General features: G+C 45.9%; 1 protein-coding gene across 2 annotated transcripts in view; it reads right to left on the bottom strand.

The window, feature by feature from the left end:
* Positions 1–20,587, bottom strand: part of LOC105086568 (pseudouridine-5'-phosphatase) — a 498,657-nt gene that overhangs the window by 124,840 nt on the left and 353,230 nt on the right. Inside the window, exon 5 of one of the 2 annotated variants that reach the window (XR_010379551.1) lies at positions 16,966–17,167. The exons of the other annotated variant lie outside the window; for it this stretch is intronic. The gene's annotated coding sequence lies outside the window, so the exon portion shown is untranslated. The remainder of the gene's footprint in view (positions 1–16,965; positions 17,168–20,587) is intronic. 2 annotated transcript variants of the gene reach the window in all.

Here is a 20,587-nt window from a genome sequence, read left to right as displayed (position 1 = left end):
CAGCTGCTACAGCGATCTATTTTTATATCCATTACAATTGATTTTCATTCTGTGGAATGACCGTCCCGATGAAGTTGGTTTAAAGATGTCATCATCCGGGGTTAATCAAAGCAGTTATGCTGGAACGCACATGACCTGCAGTGGTCATGCTGGGGTCTGTCTTTTTTAGTCTCCATTGTTTTGAAAATGACTGTGCGTGAGGATACAAAATACCATTCTTCTTATAACTGCCATATCCGTGTTTTTTCATGATGAAAAATTTCCTGTATTTCTACTTCCATCATTTACTGAAGCTACTTCTTAGCATTGAAAAGAATAAAAAAAAAAAAAAAGAAAGAAAAGAAAAGCATTCAAGGCTGGTTTGCTCAATATATGACTTTTTTTTTTTTTTGGAGCCACTGACTCTACAATGATTTGAGTCTTTGTAGGTCAACCATGACCTTTTCATTTTATTTTATTTTTTTTATTGTTTTGACTGTTTATAATGAAAAAGCAATGTCTGCTTCAGGATTATTTTCTCACAGCCTTCAACTTATTTGGCTTATATTGAGCTTAATTAAGTACTTTTTTTCCCCCTGTGCTCTATATTTTGTGTTCTGTTTAGGACTGGTTAGAACTTAAATATCACACATATGAAATTGGAACCATCCATAATAGCATAAAACAGCCTGGTCCAGTGTACGTTTCTGGGGCTGATTTTCCGCAGATGAAGTAAGTGTGGGAAACAGCTCATCTTGGAAGTCCTCCCGTGTTCACCCCGACCACGAGTATATCCAAGACCCTGGCACCCGCTGGTGAAGAAAGCTATTTTAACTTTGTTTTTTGAGGGGGGAGGTAATGAGGTTGATTTATTTCTGGAGGAGACACTGGGGATTGAACCCAGGACCTCGTGCATGCTAGGAACACGCTCTACCGCTTGAGCCAGACCCTCCCCTCCATTTTAACTTTGTAACCCAGCACCGCCCAGATGCATTCGCCCTCATTTGCTTGTGTGTGATGATAAATGAAAAAATTAACGTTGCAATCGATTTTCGTTGCCGTGCCCAAAGCACGTCTCACCAGTTCACACCCTAATGCTTAGGGAGTTTTTAAACGCGTGTTGTTTCCCTAACGCAGCCTGGATGAGTTGACAAGACCGTCCCAGATCTTTTTCCACTTGCAAAAGGCCAGAAAAGAAGGAGATTTTCCAAGGACCTCTTGGGTGGGCCTCACTGGGAACCGACACTACGGGAAGACACAGCAACAAGCCTCCTGTGGGCTTCTAGGGGCGGGTCCGCCTCGTCCAGGTCCTACTGCTGTGGGAGAATCTGGAGCATTTCTGGGAACGGCCCTGAGGACAGGGAAGGAGAAACTGCCATTTTGTTCTCCAGGTAGGAGCTCATAAGCCCCAAACGCCTCCGGCAGCAAAGTTCTGCATCATGACATGATGTTTGCTGCAAGTTTCTTGTGCAAAGCACTCCTTTCCCTAGTTGATGCCTTTTGTGTTCATTAATTTTCCTCCTGGACACATTACTGTGAGTGCATTAGTGTCCTCTTCCAATGTTAATATGATATCTTAATCGATCACCTAATTCTGAACATCCTCGCGTTGCTGGGATGAACTCCATTTGGAAGTTGTATTTTCCGGCCAGGACGCTGCAACTGCTCATGTTTTACGTTTATTGTTGCCTCTGTCTGCTTGATGGAACTTAGAGTTTAATTAGTCATCATTTCATTTTTCTCTGTGTTTAAAAAAAAAAAATCAGGGTTATAGCAGCTTGACAGAATGGTGGACTACACTCACAGAGATTACACTACGTTCATACGTTTCTTGAAATTTTCACCAAACGTGCCCTTCAGATAAATCAGATTTCATGCCAACAGGGGTATGTATTTCCTCTGCACCTCATAACTGGGGTTGTAAAACTGATTAATTTGTTTTTTTCTCTTTCTTCCTGAGTTAATATTAGTAACATATTCTTTTCTAGAAAATTAGCAGCTTATCCCAGATAAATCATTTGTGGTAACAAAGTTTATCAGTACTTCCTTCTGCGATTTAGTATCTGTTCTCATGCTTAGGTATCTGAACAAGGAATGATTTCAGCAATAATCTTTCTGTTCCTGATGGAAGAGAATGACTTTAACGAGGAGGCTGGCTTTGCTGTGACGATGCTGTGACCATTTCTTTGCACCTGAACATTAACTAAAAATCAGACACTATCATGATTCTTGTTAATACTTTAAAAAAAAAAATTTTTCCCCCACAGGAAAAATAAGGTGGGAGGGTTTGACTCATCCAGTGGTTACTCATTACTTACTTTTTAACCTCAAGTCCGTTTTCTTAGCAATTTCATTTCCAGGGAGCCATGAGGGAAACGATCTCATCGCAGGCCCCCTTCCATTCTGCGTATGATTCTCGTGACGGGTGTCACCAGGTGAGTCCGGAGAGCGGCGCTCACGCGCCCGAAGTGCCAAATGAGAACCTTCAGGGAGAGCCAGGTACTCACGACAAACTCGTTACATCCTAATGCTGCGTCGGACTCTTCAGAGATGCGGCCAAGACCTTTCAGATCATGTCCCAGTGGCTCATACCCTCGGGCAGGACGGAGCTGGGCAAAGCTCAGCTACAGCAGCGTGCTCCGACTTGAGCAAACGTTGCAATCACCGGGACGGCCCCACCCACAGGGCTCCCCACCCTGGAGGTTCCAAAGGTTCCTATTCTGCAGGAGTGCAGGACCCTAAGGACTGGCATTCCTAATGAGTTCCCAGGGGACGCTGACCCCAGGACCGCAATTCGAGGGCCACTGAACTAGGCTAGTTCTCGACGCTCCTCAGAGAGGTAGGACCGTCCCCAGATAGGTTCAACGTCTGTCCTCGCGGAAGCCGTCATCGAGTCATGGGTGGGGGGGGACAGACATCTCACACAGACGTGCAGAGTGGAGCATCGGAACAACCCCCTGGTTTCTAGCCCGTGAGTTCCTGACCATCCCCTCCGTGAAGAACCCAGCAGGCTTCTCAATCACGGCCGCTACAGGGCCGACGTCTCGTCGTGCAGAAGGAACATTCCGTTGTGCTCATCCGTACGTCTGTGAGTTCGAATAACCTTCCGGCAGTCAGAGGTGCAAGGTCAGCCACACTGCGGAACGACACAGAATGCTCTCGGGGTGACAAAGAAGGCTCTCCTCCACGGACCCCTTCCCTCCCAGCACGGCCAGCGTTGTTTACGACCGAGCGCCACGCTGCCTCCGCGCGGGTGGAAGCCCTGACTCCTGGCTCGCTCTGTCATCGCCACCGATTCCATCATCGGGGGCTTCTCCTCCCTCGTGAGAACCTTTGTCTGTTCCCAGAACAGGTACACCTGCAGGTTTCCCTGCGGAAATGCTTAGACGGACGGTTTACCTCTCGGAGGCTGCTTTTTCTTTCTTCTCTGCAACGGACTTACACCTTCAACGCCAGAAAACATTGCCCACGGCGTTGAATCCGAGGCAGTTAGAAACCCTAATAAACTCAGCTACTTGTTCCCCCTCCAAGAGGCACTAGAACACAGGTTTCCTCCTGACCAGTCTCTACGAACATTAATAGGTTCGTACACATCCTGTCATCAACGCAGACGCTCACAGTTTTAAAGTGCGCTTGAGTGATCTTATCTTGCAACAAGGCCAGACACCCAGACTTCACTCATCCTTGACCTTTCTTTTAAATACGGATCTGATTAAAGAGAACGCTTCACTTCATCACTGCTCTGTTGGGGTTCTTTCCAAGTGGGGTGAGGTCAGATAACTTTGAGTCACACCCCGTGACTACTCCACTCCATGCCCCGACCAAGAGATCGCTTTGCACATTTTCATGGGAAACCCCGTGTGCAACATCATTCCATTATCTTTCCTGTGATGTGTTTTTGGTTTATGTCCTCATTTTTTTTCCTGTTTCCTTTTCTTTCTTTCTTTCTTTTTTAAACCACTCGTGGTTTTTGCTTTGTTTCCCTCCAGACTGCAGATTCCACAGAGTCACGCCATGCGGCGTAGCAGAGAGCCCTGCGTCTTGGAGATTGAATATGTCCAGTTCAGGTGGTAATGACGTCGCATGCTTTTTAGTAAACGTCCCTGCTCCGTGAAACGGAGAGGCAGCTAGAACGGAGGAGGCTGTGCTCCGTGAATTAATCCACGATGTGGATTCTGATCCTGACCTCGGCACTGACTGGGGACAGAAACTGGGGACAAATGACCCATCTGCCTAACTGCCTATTTCATCCGCTGCAAAATGGTGAAAGTAAGACTGTTTTCTCTGCCTGCCTAACTTTTTTTTTCTTCCTTTAAAAAAGAAATAAGACCAAAACTCCACAAGAGCTCAGTAGACACTAAAATGTCATATTCTCCCAGGCGGGGTTTTGTAGTTTGCCCGAGGCACAGTCTTACGGATCACAGTCAACGCCAAGACTCTAGCCAGGTCTGAAGAATGATCGAACAATGAGACCGTCTACTCATGGAAGGCTTTGATGCGTACAATTTTCATTTCCGTCTCTGTCGGTCTTGGGATATGCTTCTGCTTTTCCTTTCCGCGTCTACAAAATTTTTTTTTTTTTTAAAGTGCTGCTTTGCTTTGCACTGTATGAGGCACTCCAACGCTTGGGAAAAGCAGTCATGCAAACATCCAAATGGAGTCACTGATGCATTGTGTCCGCGATGCTCCAGTCTGTCCTTACATCCAAACGCAAGTGTTTGGGGAAGGATTAACATTTGAGGACCACCCTTGTTTTCCTAAGGTCAGTGTGTATAGACACTGAATATGCCACACAAGATGGTAAATGACATAAAGGAAGTTTGGGTCACAGGAAACTTCGGATGGGATCAGCTGTTCAGCTTGTTTTAGCGAGAGGCAGTGGGAACGCAAAAATCCAGATGTGCTCATGAGTGACAGCGCTTCTGAAGCAGTCAGGTGTGGCCGCTCAGTTATTTGGGAACTTTACGATTAATCAGAGGTTGATAAGATTAAAAAAAAAATAAAGACCTTAAATCTCTCTATCCTGCTTTCATGCTGTATGAATGTATTCACCTGCTTGGCTCTATTAAGGATTTTTGTGAAAAATCTTACATTTTTTCCCTCCAGCAATAGAGCAATTTCACAATCTTGAATTCTCAGAGAGTCAAACCGCTCGCTCCTCTTCACTGGTTCATTAAGCCCCTCGAACGTTCCCCGAGAACATACGTGATGGCCGTCGCGTTTTCTCTCGTCATCAGCTCCAGGAGCTGCAAATACTCAAAAGCAGCAGTGCACCCAGGAACAGTATTTTGAAGAAAACCCGAAGGTATGTAGGAAATAAAAAGACAATATAAGATTCTGGAATGCAAATCACCCCGTTCGTGGGGTATTCAAGGTCTGTTTTTAATTAGGCCAAAATCTGGGATTCAAAGCCATGATTCCGCAAACAATGGCCGCGCTAGAAATAGGCAATGGATCACTTTTTTTTCCCCCCTCTTTGGCACATTCTAATGAGAAGTTCCTATATTTAGATTTGTTTTGTGAGTTGATTTGCTATTGATTCCTGTTTCTTTTTTTTTTTTTTTTAACCTGAGCGTAGAGTAATGATTAACTTCGGAATGCTGGGAATAAAAACGTAATTGTCAGTTGATGTGTGTGACTAGTGTAAAGAAGGCTCCTGTTGGGGATAATTTTTACTCTAATGCTAAAAAATCACTCAGATAAGTCGTGCTTTTCAATTAAATTCCGTAGCATAATAAAAGGAGCAAACTATGGCTGCTGGCGTTGCATTAATGTTATGAATATACCCTTAAATGAAAATTGGCCATGTAAGCACAGATGGATACATTTGGAAATCTGAGTGTAGGATGCAATTTTGTAAATTATAACAGACACTCCATTAGCAACATAGAGGCGGCTTTCAATTTACTCCATGCCAGGGAGCATTAGGGTTAGAGAAAGACGATCGTGGTGGAAACCGACAATTGAAAGACGTTCGTGGTGGAAACCGACAATTGAAAGACGTTCGTGGTGGAAACCGACAATTGAAAGACGTTCGTGGTGGAAACCGACAATTGATAGGAATAATCTATGTATTATGGCAAGTGTAACCTGGTGAGACTACCTTCAAATAGGACACATCACCAGACACAGAGGAACCGGACAGTAACGGCCCACTCGTGAGCACAGCACAGAACAGCATTCGTTTCTCCAACACGGTCTGCAGACGGAATGCATTCACACAACGTGGTCTGTAGACGGAATGCATTCACACAACGTAGTAGCGGCAGTCGATACATTCTAACTACAGACCTCCCTGTGAATACATTGATCAATCGTGACATTGAATTGAAAAAAAAAAGCAAGTCAAAGAAATTGTCCAGTGGGATCCTGTTTATATAAATATTAAAAGCACGAAAAGCTGAGTAATATATGTGTATTAGTAATATATTATGTATATATATGTATCTACAAATGGATATATCCATACAAATATTTAAAGACATTTGAAATGATACTGGATACAAGTACTATTTATGTATATATATGTCTGTACAAAAGATATGTCCATGCAGATATGTAAAAACATTTGAAATGATACTGGATACAAGTAATATTTATGTATAGATATGTCTGTACAAATGGATATGTCCATGCAGATATGTAAAGACATCTGAAATGATTTTGGATACAAGTAATATTTATGTATATATATATGTCTCTACAAATGGATATGTCCATGCAATATGTAAAGACGTCTGAAATGATACTGGATACAGAGGAGCACGTACGCCAGGTGATGGGAGAACACAGACGAGGAAGTTGGGGTGTCCGGTGAAATCTCCCTGCAGGGGAGAAGCTGGGGTTCTGAGTCTTCTGAGCTGTGGAGAAAAGTACCGGACAGGAAAGCCACATGGTACAAAGGTACAGGAGTGGGAGGGAGACTGCAGGGAACTGGGCAGGCAGGGAAGCTGGTGTTTCGGGTGGGCTGGGGAGATGATGAGACGGCACGGAGAGGAATGAACCATGGAGTGTGTGCTCGGGCCGAGATGTCCATGTGACGTTTTACGAGTATCGGACGCGTACCAGGCAAAGTGCCGTGTGGTGCTGGACACCCACGTGCAAAGTGTCTGCCCGTGTGGAGCTTGCATCCCGAAGGCGGAAGTTACATCCTCGAGTCCTTTTACTCTTCCTATTTTATTTTGCTTCGTTTCCGACGCTCCCCATCCCCAGCCGGGCAGGCTGGCAGTGACTTAGGGATGATTCTGAGGAAGGAGGAGGCCAGGAGGAGGAGACGCACCACGGGAGGAGGCTGGGTGCTGGGCAGACAGGACGCACACGTGAGAAGAGCGGGCACCCGGCTACAGACCGGGTGGCAGGGACTCCGATCAGCAGGGAAGGCGCGCCCGGGGCACGCGGGCCCGGGCACAGGAGTCCCCGCAGGTGGGCGTGCGCTCCATGTCACGGTGAGATGAACGGAACGTGGCCCTCACGGGCACAGCATGGAGGCGAAACTTCTGATTTAATTTCCGCGCTTGTACTCAGCGGGTCTCAGCCAAACTTGCTGTCTTTTTCATAGTAAGGGAGCATGAGAAAGAGAAATCACCACGCCTCGGCTAAAAGGAGACAGGGACCGCGTAAGAGCCCGGCGCACGTGTCCACGGGCAAGGAGAGCAGCTGTGTGAGATGGGATGGTGGCAGGAGGGAGAGAAAACAGCCCGAGGTGAGAGTTTCCATGTCAGGGGGAAAGTGTAGCCGATAAGAACGACAATGGCCAGGTAGAGGTTTGCTCGAAGATTTGACCCAATGACAAGAAATGGTCAGAAGAGCAGCCTCAAGTGTGTTCTCTGTTAACGCTGCATTGCGTGCGATATTTTCGGGGGAGGGGGGCAGGGGAAATGCCTTATTGAAATTGCCCTACAACGCTCCTCATCAGAAGGGGTCAGGACCAGAACGTGCCATGGCCAGGCGCCTGGCGTGGAAGTGGTGACGTCTCCGTGAGTGAATTCCCACCAGCCCCCTGAGGTCAGGGGGAGGTACCCAAAGTCGCCGCAGGGAAAACAGGGGAGGAAGTCAAAAGGCGGATTTCTCATCGCGGACAAGGACGAGACGCAGAAGGACCATGGTGAGGATGGGGGGTGGGGGTACAGCAGCGAAAGAACAAGAGGGAAACAGATTCCCAGATTCCCTTCAGGAAGGAGCATGGCCCCCTTGGAGATCATTCCACACAACTCATCCAAGGGAAGTGACTCAGGGCCAGACTGTCTTGTATAAAAATGTTAAAGGCTGTTGCTAAAATATATATATGTTCATAAATGTGAAGAATGAATGAAAACATCCCCTGTATGGGACGGGGCTTGAATTGTCCGTAACATGTAAGCATGGTCGTTGTGAGACAAGGAGAAAGGACCAGCGCATCTGATCATTGTTCTAAGACACTGAAGTTATAAAAGGAGTTCACCAAGAGCACAGCCGTGAAGGCTGCATCTTAGAGTTCACATGTTGGTTCAACATCCTTAAAGACTGTAGTAAGAGGGAAAGCAGGTAAGCCCACAGTGGGATCTCTGCCAAAGAACGGAATTCGGGCACGTGAAGACTGAGGCTTGGAAAGTTAAACATAGGATTACCTGGGACACAGCAATTCCAGTCCTAGGTGGATACCCCAGAGAAACGAAAATATACATCTATGCAAAAATCCGTGCATGCATGTTCGTCACAGCAGGATTCGCTGTAGCCCAAAGGGGAAAGCCTTCCAGATCTCTCTCAACAGATGAGTGGATAAACAAATCAGGGTCTGTGCACACGACGAAATAGTATTCAGCCTTAAAAAAGGAATGAAGCACTGATAACACGTTACAACATGGATGAACCTGGAAAACACGACTCTCAGTGGAAGACGCAGACAGAAAGGGCCACGTATGGTACAATTCCATTTACATGAGAATGTTCAGATTTACACGTTAAATCCATAAGGCAGGAAAGCAGGTAAGTGGTTGCCCAGGGTTGGTGGGAAAGCACACAGAAATGGGGAGTGACTGCTCAGCCGGTCCTTTTGGGGTGATGAAAACGTTTTAGAACCAGGTAGTTGTGATGGTTGCACAATACTGTGAACATATTAAATGTCACTGAATCATACAGTTTAAAATAGTTCATTTTATATTATGTGGATTTTATCTCATTTTTTTTTTAAAAAAGAAGCTCCACAAAAAAGAAACCCAATCCAAAAATGGGCAGAAGACCTAAACAAGGAATTCTCCAACAAAGACACACAAATGGCCAATAGGCACATGAAAAAATGCTCAATATAACTAAATTATCAGAGAATTGCAAATCAAAACTACCATGAGGTGTCACCTGACACCAGTCAGAATGGCCATCATTCAAAAGTCCACAAATGACAAATGCTGGAGAGGCTGTGGAGAAAAGGGAACCCTCCTACACTGCTGGTGGGAATGCAGTTTGGTGCAGCCACTGTGGAAAACAGTATGGAGATTCCTGAAAAGACTAGGAATAGACTTACCATATGACCCAGGAATCCCGCTCCTGGGCACATATCCAGAAGGAACCCTACTTCAGGATGACACCTGCACCCCAATACTCACAGCAGCAGTAGTTACTATAGCCAAGACATGGAAACGGCCTAAATGTCCATCAACAGATGACTGGATAAAGAAGAGGTGGTATATTTATACAATGGAATACTACTCAGCCATAAAAAAGAATGAGATCATGGATGGACCTGGAGATGATATGATATTACTTATATGAGGAGTCTAAAAAAACCAAAAGAACACAAATGAACTTATTTATAAAACAGAGACAGACTCAGACATAGAAAATAAACTTATGGTTACCAGCGGGGAAAGGGGGTGGGAAGGGTTAAATCGGGAGTTTGGGATTTGCACATAGTAACTACTATATACAAAACAGATAAACAACAAGGTCCTACTGTACAGCACAGGGAACTATATTCAATACCTTGTAATGACCTATAATGAAAAAGAATATGGAAAGAAATACATATATGTATAAATGAATCACTATGCTGTTCACCAGAAATTATCACAACAATATAAATAGACTATACTTCAAAAAAAAATTAAAAAAGTCTTTTGTGCCTTAGAAATAACATGAAACAAAACCCAATAATCTGTTAGCATCTAAAGAGTAACAGATAAATGCTTATACAGCATTTTTTAAAAAACTTTCAACCAAACAAAGGAAAAAGAATGAATGTCCTACTTTTAAAATGCCAGAGAGTGAGCTGCAGGATTATTTTCCTGTTAACTTCAGCTTTACTTACCTTGTAACGTTTTGATTTTAAGGTAAGTATAAACTTTCCAAAAGTTGCCAAAGTAGTCACAGGAGAGAGGGGAGGGGAAGTGGGGGAGGGGGAGAGGGGAGGGCAGAGGGGAGAGGAGAGAGGGGAGATGAGGAGGGGGGAGGGGAGGGCAGAGGGGGAGGGCAGAGGGGAGAGGATATAGGGGAGATGAGGGGGAAGGAGTAAGGAGAGAGGAAGGGGAGGATGGGGTATGGGAGAGGAAATTATCATTGGTGCGACGCCTTGAACTAAAATTAGAGATCTTATCACGGTTTCTCCAGTTCTGCCCCTCGTGTTCAGTTCATGGCCCGGGATGCAGTGTGCGCTTCCACACCCTACTTAGCTGTCTTCTGAGTCTCCTCCAATCTTGGACAGTCCCTCCGCCTTCCTTTGTATTTCATGCCCATGGGTGACCCTTCTGCAGAGCCATAGTCACTTATTTTGTGTCCGGCCTAAGGGGTGTGTTTATAAACCCTGAAGATCTCAAAAGAAGATGTCAAGAGTTTTCATCTCCTTTGACCTCAGGGTATTCATCTGAGAAATGGTTGGTTAAGAAAGCAGGTGAAAAGAAACAGCAAAAATCAGATTTGGAAAAACGGAGGGGGGGAATACCTCAAGGCGTATCGCGTGGAGCTGCAGAAATAGACGTGGTCTCTACGAAACGGTGGAAGGTATGAATTGAGAAGGTGAATGAAGGCTGACACAGAGGTGGGGAAAAGGAAGCTCCGACAGATGTGACTCCATGTTGGCTGTGTGCAGTGAGCTCCGGTAGGAGGTTCTCACGAGGAGTTCGGGTCCAGTTCTCAGCATCTCAGCACCTCGGCATCGCGTTGGCGTGACAACACCACACGTGGTACGACCCCTCTCTGCTTCTTCATAGGTCACGTGGTCCCTAAACTCTGGGGGCTTCCCGGAGCCCTGAACGGCCACTCTCCCATCCCCTCGCCCTCGGAGTCGATCCACCTGGCCACGTCGTGCCTGTGGATTCCATGCTTCCATCGCTTCCTCCATCACCGTCTCCCCAACTCAGCTGTAAGCTGGCTACTATCTCCAAGCTCAGCTTTTCTGGTATCATGCTCTCTACCAATGTTATTTAGTTTAATCAGGGATGCATGTTTCAACTTCTGCAATGCGTATTCTTCAAATCTGCTATATTGCTCTTATAATACAATACAAATCCAATTTGTTTTGAAGTAGAGGGCTATTTATTGCTAAAAATAAAGACAGTTTCCTCTTAGGTCATTACTGGATGCACCCCGTCTACACAGTCTAAAACCACATTTATTCTAACTCTGATGGACTCTGATTCACACTCAACTACCATTCCCCTCACTCCTACCTCTGCTTCCAATGTGCTGACGCACGACCAGTCATTTTCCAAATAAGTTATCTGCAGGGTGATTTTTCTCTTTGACACCCCCACCCCCGCCCCAATGCACACTCGTCGGTAGCAAATCCCAGTGCCGTCTCTAGCTGCGTAAGGGTGTGTCTGTGTTACAGTCCAACCTGCAGAGTATGAGCTGTTGGCTCATTTTTCTGATTTATCCAATTTTTCCTCTTAGCCTGGGATATAAAGCAGTCAACACGTTTCAGGAAAGCTTAGAGAGCCTCAAGGCGAAGGTATTTTCCCAGAAGTCCCACGTGGTATTTGTCCTTGCTACGATCCACTCTTTGGGAAGCTCTCGGTCAAAGAAGTGTGGGCAGAACGTTGAGCCAGGTTTGAACATCTCCCAGTGCGCAGATGCACACACTCGGGGCTGTGGGGCCCACTGACGTCCAGACGCAGACCCCGGCCGCAGTGCAGCCCACCCCACCGCCTAAGGATAAAGTACTGTCCGCCATCCAGCAGGTGCCTGACCTAGGGGAGCTGACCGGTCTGGGTCGGATCTAACCTTATAATACCCCAATGCCAAAACAGCTGGCTGGTCTGAGCGCACGCCTGGACCTTGTCTAAGAAGTACTTGACTCTGAGTTTCCCCGCCACACACCGCTCTCTTACCTCACCGACGCCCAACCAGAAGCTTGCACACGAGCTGATCACACAGCCCGTCGCCTCATTACACGCATTGGCCCATCCCCAAAAAGGACCGCTGTCTATGACAGCGTCCCTGATAGACTCCTTTCCTGCTTTGTCTTTGCTAAGTTCTCTTACTGCCCACGCACCGGCCCGCCGGATCCCACGACAGACGCCCCGTCAGCTAACAAGTCCGCTCAGCGGTGACATGTCTACGGTGGATCAGGACAAGCTACGCCAAGACAAGCCACGTCCAGACAGTTCGCAGGGCTGGAGCTCTGCTACAAGGCACCTTTCCGTTGCTTCCCAGCATCTCCTTTCATGCTTGGTGCCCACAGTCAAGGGGGGCTGACGAGGATCCTTGGTGGCCTGGTGACTGTGCTCAGCATCACCAAAGACAGAAGAAAGTGCTCTGGAAAAAGCCTTGTGTGTGTGTTTCTTATAACACACACAGCTCCAAAAACGTGGAAGAAAATCCCCTGTGTGTTCACCACAAGGTGGGATGTGCAGAATTTACCATCCACTCGATCATGTATCACTACCTTCAAGTGTTTACACTTGGAGGATAAAGAACTGACCAGACAGGTGTCCAACTCTTTCCTCCTCCTTTCCTACACACGTCTGAGGTTAGGCGGACAATAAAGACAGAAAAAGTTCAACATAGAAAAATGAAACCTTCCCTCTTTTCCTCCAACTTGGAAAAGAAATTCTTTATGTTTTAAGGAAAGCCGTTATGTTCAAATGATTCCTAATCGTTTAGTTGCCCGATGCTAATATGTTTTCTCCATCTAAGATAGCCTTCTAACCCAGAATATTCTTCTTCAATTTTATTTTATTGAGTTGTAGTCAGTTTACAATGTTGTGTCAAATTCCAGTGTAGAGCACAATTTTTCAGTTATACATGAACATACATACATTGTCTCATTCTTTTTCACTGTGAGCTATCACAAGATCTTGTACATATTTCCCTGTGCTATACAGTATAATCTTGTTTATCTAGTCTACAATTTTGAAATCCCAGTCTGTCCCTTCCCACCCCCCACCCCTTTGGCAACCACAAGTTTGTATTCTATGTCTGTGAGTCTGTTTCTGTTTTGTATTTAAGTTCATTTGCCTTCTTCTTAACCCAGAACCTTTTAAAAATTCACACCTGAAACACCAGTAGCTCATCGACTTAAAGGGAAAGGCAGCTTTTAGGAGAACATTATAACCCTCCAAGTGTCTGCACGGAGTTGACAACCCCTTGTCTATCAAACTGCCCATCATTCGCAGGGATATGATTGAAAATATTGGTCTAGAAATGGAATTATAGACCATTCAGCTTGGAGAGGTTGGATGATAAATGTAAGAATATTGAGGTGGAAAATAGTTTTGCCACTTCTCCTGTCAGCACGGAAATAACACCTCCACCCTAGTGTTAGAATGAGATGTGTTACAAAAACCACGTTGTTATCGCAATTGAGGTGGAAGATATTTGAAAAAGGAGGGGGGCCAAACACTCCCAGCCCCCGGGGGAATATATACGTTCGAGGCATAGCCATCGAGTAGCTCTCAATTGAGGAGACCATTCAAGATAAGATATTTCAACCTGTAAACCTGAACCTGTCCAATAGGATAACCTCCTGTGAACATTTTCATTTCCCCGACATGTGTGACGCTCTGGAAGAACTGATTAATTATCCGTCTCTCTCATCACAACTTTGCGGGACAATACTGTTCCTTTAGGGCTGATAACCTTATTTACCTCTCATTGAGAAAGAAATGTTTTATGTGTATTATGATGCTTTGAAATGATTAATTAGGACCGTTGCGGAAAAAATGGAGTGCCTGGGTTCCGGCCAAGGAGCAGACAGATTACCATTATGCTGTGTGAGTAATACTTTATAAACCCATTTGTCACACGGAAGGGCTGTCACGTGCAATCTGATTCATTGCATGTAATGGATTAGGTGAAATTTACTTAGATGCTCAGCAATGTGTGTGAAAAAACTAACTTAACCCATCAGCAAACCGTATTTTATCTTTTAAATCTTATTAGCACCCCCCTCCCAAGGCCAAATGGATAGGTCGTTGCATTCCAGCTGACATCAGGAGGGGACAAGGTCTGAATCTGCTACCACAAATCTTAGTCAAACCAGCCCCGTGTAGGCTGTTTGCTTGACTTAAGAAGGCTTGTGGGGCCAAATACACACGGTATGACTATCTACTTGCGGACTTGTGGTCTTGTGTCAAAGAAGCAGATCCTTACTTGAGGCAGATCTTGTACCGAGGAAGTATCGATCCCAGATGGTCTAAGTGTTTGATTGTCTGATAGTTCTCAATGCTTTTACAAGGACAAAGCCACATGCGGTGGATAGGTATTTTGGCTTCTGAAGATCTGCGAATTCGGGAGGCTGGGGAGTCCAAGATCAGGGTGCCAGCGTGGTTAGGTTCTAGGGTCCTCTTCCTGCTTTATCGATCACTGTCTCCTTCTAGTGTCACATGTGGCAGAGAGAGTGACAGAGTGGACCTCCAACCTCACACGATTTTCAAGAACCTTCCTGATCATCTTTCTACCAAATTCCAAAATGAACTTCACTTGCTTTCAGCCAAACCCCAACCTGATACAGACATGCCCAGCTGGAAGCGATGAAAAGCTGGAATACTTGACCATAATTCTTCCCGTGGTTATAAATTCCATTCATAAAACATGACTCTAATGGCAAACTTTACAAGGAATTAAATATCTCTTTCTTGTTTTGTGCTTTAAAAAAAATGGCCACATTCAGCAAAACACCGGACTGAGTGCTAAATTGTGTAATTTTTTAAAAAGGTAGCAACCTAAATGTACATCAATGGATAAATGGATAAACAACATGTGAGATACACACACACACACACACACACACACACAATGGAATACTACTCAGCCATAAAAAAAGAACGAAAATTTTGCCATTTGCAACAACATGGATGGACCTGGAGGGTATTATGCCAAGTGAAATAAGCCAGCCAGACAAAGACAAACACTGCATGTTATCACTCATATGTGGGGTCTAAAAAATATAACCAACTATTGAATATAACAAAAAAGAAGCAGACTCATAGATACAGACAACAAAGCAGTGGTGACCGGAGGGGAGAGGGTAAGGGAGGGGGCAATATCAGGGGTAGATCAGTAAGAGCTAGAAACTATTATGTATAGAATAAGCTACAAGAATATATTGTACAGCATGAGGAATATAGCCAATATTTTATACTTACAAATGGAGCATAAGCTTTAAAAATTGTGAACCACTGTGTCGTACACCTGTAACAAGATTGTATGGCAACTATACGTCCATAAAAAATTTTTTTTAAAAAATTGGAAAAATGGTAAGCTTTAACGCTGATTCAAATTTCAACATGAAGATTGTTGTTGGACGATTTGGATGAAAATTTGAAATTGTGGTGCCAACTCTGGTAGATGAACACGAAGGCTGTTTGCCATCCAAAGGATGTCAGGTTTTGGTTTTGATGGGAACAGAGGGTGAAAACCATGACAGAAAGTGGTACTTGAGGAATAAGATGAGAATCTCAAGGTTCTCTTTGCCAGGGGAGAACAGTGCATGCCCAGTAAAAGAGTTCTCCAGGGGACCTTCACCGGACGCTGTCACTTCTACCTCATTTCACGTATCTCCTGCCTCCCGTACCACCCCCCAGATCAGGTCTCCATCATCTCCCACTCAGAGTATTATGACACTGCCCCTTTTCTCCTTGCTTCCAGCCTTATTTCTTCCCTTCTGTTTTAGAAAAAAAAAAAAAGCTGGAGACATCTTTACTAATAGAAATGCAACCATGACGCTCTTTGAAACTGATCATAACTGTGACATCGTCCCATATCCTGTAGGACAAGTTCCAGAGCCCCTACCGTGACTTTCAGAACCTGGTCCCTGCTCCTGCCCAGCCTCCCGTCCACAGCCTGTTCACACGTCACCCTAGCCAGCCACGCCGCATTTCCTTCTGGGTCCTAACAGCGCCATGGCCTCTGACATCACTGGGCTCCCTGACGCGTGGCATATGCAGCCTGGAATTGCAGCCTGGAATACTCTGAGCCTCACCCTCATGCCTCCCAGCCCCACGCCCGCCTCCAACACCCATGCTTTGAAAATTTCTGCTCATTCTTCCTGCAGCAAGCATATCCTGTCTCCTCCCATCTTCCTTCCATGCCCTGCCCTGTCACTTAACATCCCACCATGGATTTCACTCCCCCAAGGTCTCTTCGTAACCGCAGAGGCCACCTGACCATCGTCTTACAGCGAGAAGTCACCGTGATGTTATCAGAACCGAGTGTCACACCCAGCTCCTAGCAGGCGCCAAGAAATGGATTTGTGGTTAGTGCATTGTGGACGGAACCCCAAAGTCCTGTCTACCGGGGAGCTCAGAAACGGTGCAACCAGTGGCATCTCCTCCTTCCAAACCTTCCACCGCCGACCAGCTTTTGAGAACACAACCTCAATGGCACATTGGGAAGGAAGTCTGCCTATTTATCAGATACGGGGGGGGGGGAACAGTCATTCAGAGAAGACGGGCTATTTGTCACCTCCGTGAAAATGTTATCATTGTCGTGCACTAAAATGGCATTGATTGAGGACCCCTCACCAGCACACCATGCACAAACCCTGCCGCACAACTGTGCAAAGGAAAATGCTACCTGTAGGTACTTCAGCCTCATGCAGGGCCACGAGAACACGCAGACGAGTATGGGTAACAGCAGGGAGCCAGCAGGGCAGCCGGCAGACACGAGCAGCTCTATCAGTAACTGCGAGATGGATGTGTGTTCCAGACGGACGCTGTTCCCTCCGAACGTTCCATGATTATATCCTGAGAAACACGATCCTCTCTGCACAATTTTGCTACAAAAAAAAAAAAAAAAACAAAAAAAAAACCATTTTAAATCTCTGCTTAAACACGGGGCCAGACTGACATGTTTTACGTGAAATAATTAGGAGGCATTTGAGAACTAGTAATTTTGGTAATTACCAAATAGTGCGGTTCTCTCCCAATAAAGCATATGTCAAATTACATTCAAAAAACATCATTAGGTTGTTCTCCCTTTGAAAGAGTTTTACATGTGTAGCTTACAAGTTTAAACATGCGAATGCTTTTGCCCTATATTGTAATGAGGTAATTTTTTAAAAAAAAATAAAACAAATGAGGTTTAGGGCTGCTCAGTTCCACTGCTTCCTGTGAAATTTCCAGCTCTGGAACTTTCTTTTGATCTCTACCCGGTGATTTTTTTTTGACCGAAATGGCTTTTTTTTTTTTCTTCTTTTTTGGCAAGGAAGTAACACAGAGGAGGGAAGGGGGAAAGGTGGCACTGAGGTTTGCTCTCCTAAGAAAGAAAGAGGTCCCTGCACATGCCACTCCTGCACAGGACGCTCTCCATCGCGCATCTTCTAGAAAGAGGGCCGTTCGTTGTGGCGACTCGCCGTCACTGAAGCGCTCCGGAACTCTGCGAACTCTTTAAGTTTTCATTATTCGTCCCTTGCTTATTGGTAGATTGTTGGTAATAAGCTATTCTTTCAATACAAAACCACCAGTAGTGAACGGATGTCACAATGCACGTGACTTTCCGTGCTGCTCCGTTTATCCTTCTGAGTGACGGGGATGGTTCCAGATTTGGACCAGCGTGGCAGTCCCCGATATAAATACCGTCCACGGCCACGAGCAACAAGGAAGAAACTGGCCAAGGCACGGGGAGGACTATAGCTTTCTTCACCAATACTCTCAAGGGTTTATACTTTTTTGAGCTAATTGGGACTGACCTTCCCTAGGTCATCCGAATAATTCAAAAGAAAATAGAAGCTACTCTCCTGGTATTTCGGAAAGGAAATGTCCACGGACTCAGGTTCACAGAAACAAGGAAATGGGAACGCGGTCTCTACGGGTGTGAAACACAGACCACTGTCTGCACACACCTGCTTCTCAGGGAACAGCGGACGGGCGAATAGTTTCCACTCAATAAACGCTCGTGTCAAGGACGGCGCTCGCCTAGTCAAAGGCTCGGCGTGTGCGAGTAAACGTGCAGCTCAAAATTATGACGCTGAGATTAAGACAAAGGAACGTTTTGACCTATAAATGGAAAAAAGCGTATAAAGAATGTATGTGTATATGTAAGATTGAATCACCTTGCTGTACACCTGAAGCAAAACGTTGTAAGTCAACTCTGCCACTTAAATAAATACATACGTACATAAATATTTGTATTTATAAGTCACTGGAGTGATAAAGCTGCAGTTTTCAGAAGCAGCATCCATTCTGCTAAGGACTGAGCTGCGTCTCCCCCAAGTCTGTGTGTTGAAGCCATAACCCTCAAGGTGACGGAGTTTGGAGGTGGGGCCCCAGGAGGTGAGTAGGCGATCCTGATCTCAGGTCCCCCGCCTCCAGGACTGTAAGAAACACACGTCCGCTGTTAGGTCTCCGGTATTTTGTTACAGCAGGTGAAGCTAAGATAGAACCACCACAGAGTGACTTGAACACGCCCACCCTGAGCCATGCTCAGCTTTTACGCGTCTGCGGAAGTCTCTGTCCCAGGGAGCCGGACCGTACCCTGAGCTGCTGGGGTTCCAGGTTAATGGTCTGAACAGAGGCACAAATATACTGATGACAAGGGGGTGGGAGTGACCGTGTTTACTGGTGGCCTAACTGCGTGAGGAGAAACGGGAGCCCAGAAGGGTCGGGTGACTTGGGGAAATCACACGACCAGTTGGTGGCAGAGGCTCAAATACAATCCACCCTCCTGGCTTCCAGCCAGTCAGGTTCCAGCTAGACTCAGTGAGGCACGTGAGTCCTGGAATTTCCCTCTGGAGGTGACGACACAGATACGGCTTCAGTGATTCCACTCACCCTGGAACCCAGCAGGACCCTAGGGGACAGACCCTCGCTCCGTGTCCTCCACCTGCCTCTTGTCTGTAGAAGAACTTTAGCTTCCTAGGCCTTCCTGAGTTCCCAGGAATACGTTTAACCAGAAAAGTGAGAAAATGCAGAAACTATGGAAAACAGTCAAGGAAAAACAAAGTAATCACAGTTCAGCCACTCAACAAAGTCAAGGACATCTGGCTGCTCCTCAAGGGCTATAGATAATACCCCGAGGGGCCATGTCCTTTGAGCTGTTTTGCAGGCACTGCAACCCTCACCAGGTGGGAGACGTTAACCGTGTGCTGCCCACAAGCACAGAGACCCCAGACCATTGGGACCAGAAAATTGATGGCGCTGACTCCCAATGACCCCACCACCCACCAGGCAGAAGAACGTCCACGAGCTGGTCACACATTCCACAACCTGCCTCCCTCACTCTGTCTTTAAAACCCTTTTCCCGAAAGCCGTCAGGGAGTTTGGTCCCTTGGAGCACTACCGGCCCGGACTCCTTGCTTGGCACCTGCAGCAAACACTGCACTTTCCTTCACCACAGCCTGGTGTCAGGACATCGGCTTTACTGCACGCGGGCAAGTGGACCCAAGTTTGGTTCAGTAACAATCCTGTGAATAATGAAATATGTACGTGTGTGTATGCACGCATGACTGTGTATATGTAAGTGAGCACACCCACATATGTATCCATAATTCAGAGGCGTCCGTGTGCCCACTTGATAACAAATTTCCAGGCGGTAATATTAAAACTGTCAACCATAAAATAAGAGGAAGGTGACGCCTTGGCTTCTCGGACTGTGGTCCCTTCCAGCGTTTTGTACTGGTAAATCGATCTTCAAAAACAGACCAAAGTCACCTTTTAAAACTATCATGGTAGTTAAAGCTCGCCAGTGCCGCACAAAGGAAAGCAGGACCCACCGTCCACACCAGGGACCAAACTAATAGGTCCGTCGTGGGGGTGGGGGGAGCCTACGGCCCGGGAGTTTGAATCCAGCTTGTTTTAATCTTCACAAGACTGAGAGCCTCTGGAACCGGAACAGCATGGGATTTATATGTTTAATTGAAGTATAGTTGATTTACAATGTTGCTATAGTTGCTGGTGTCCAGCATAGCGGCTCACTTATACATATACATATATATATATATATATACACACACACATATATATTCTTTTTCAGATTCTTCTCCATTATAGGTTATTAAAGGACACTGAATATAGTTCCCTGTGCTGTATAGTAGGTCCTTGTCGATCTATTTTATGTACAGCAGGGGCGGTGTGATTGAGAACGTCCCAGAGGAGAGGCCGTATTTCCCTCCCGTCCTTCCTGCCATGCTGACGAACTCATCGGAGGGGAGGCGGGCGGTGCAAAGCTGGGGGACACTGCCGCACTCTGCACCAAGCTT

Source organism: Camelus dromedarius, chromosome Y (assembly GCF_036321535.1).
Source record: "Camelus dromedarius isolate mCamDro1 chromosome Y, mCamDro1.pat, whole genome shotgun sequence".
Classification (NCBI taxonomy): Eukaryota; Metazoa; Chordata; class Mammalia; order Artiodactyla; family Camelidae; genus Camelus; species Camelus dromedarius.
This window is presented reverse-complemented; position numbering and strand designations above follow the sequence as displayed.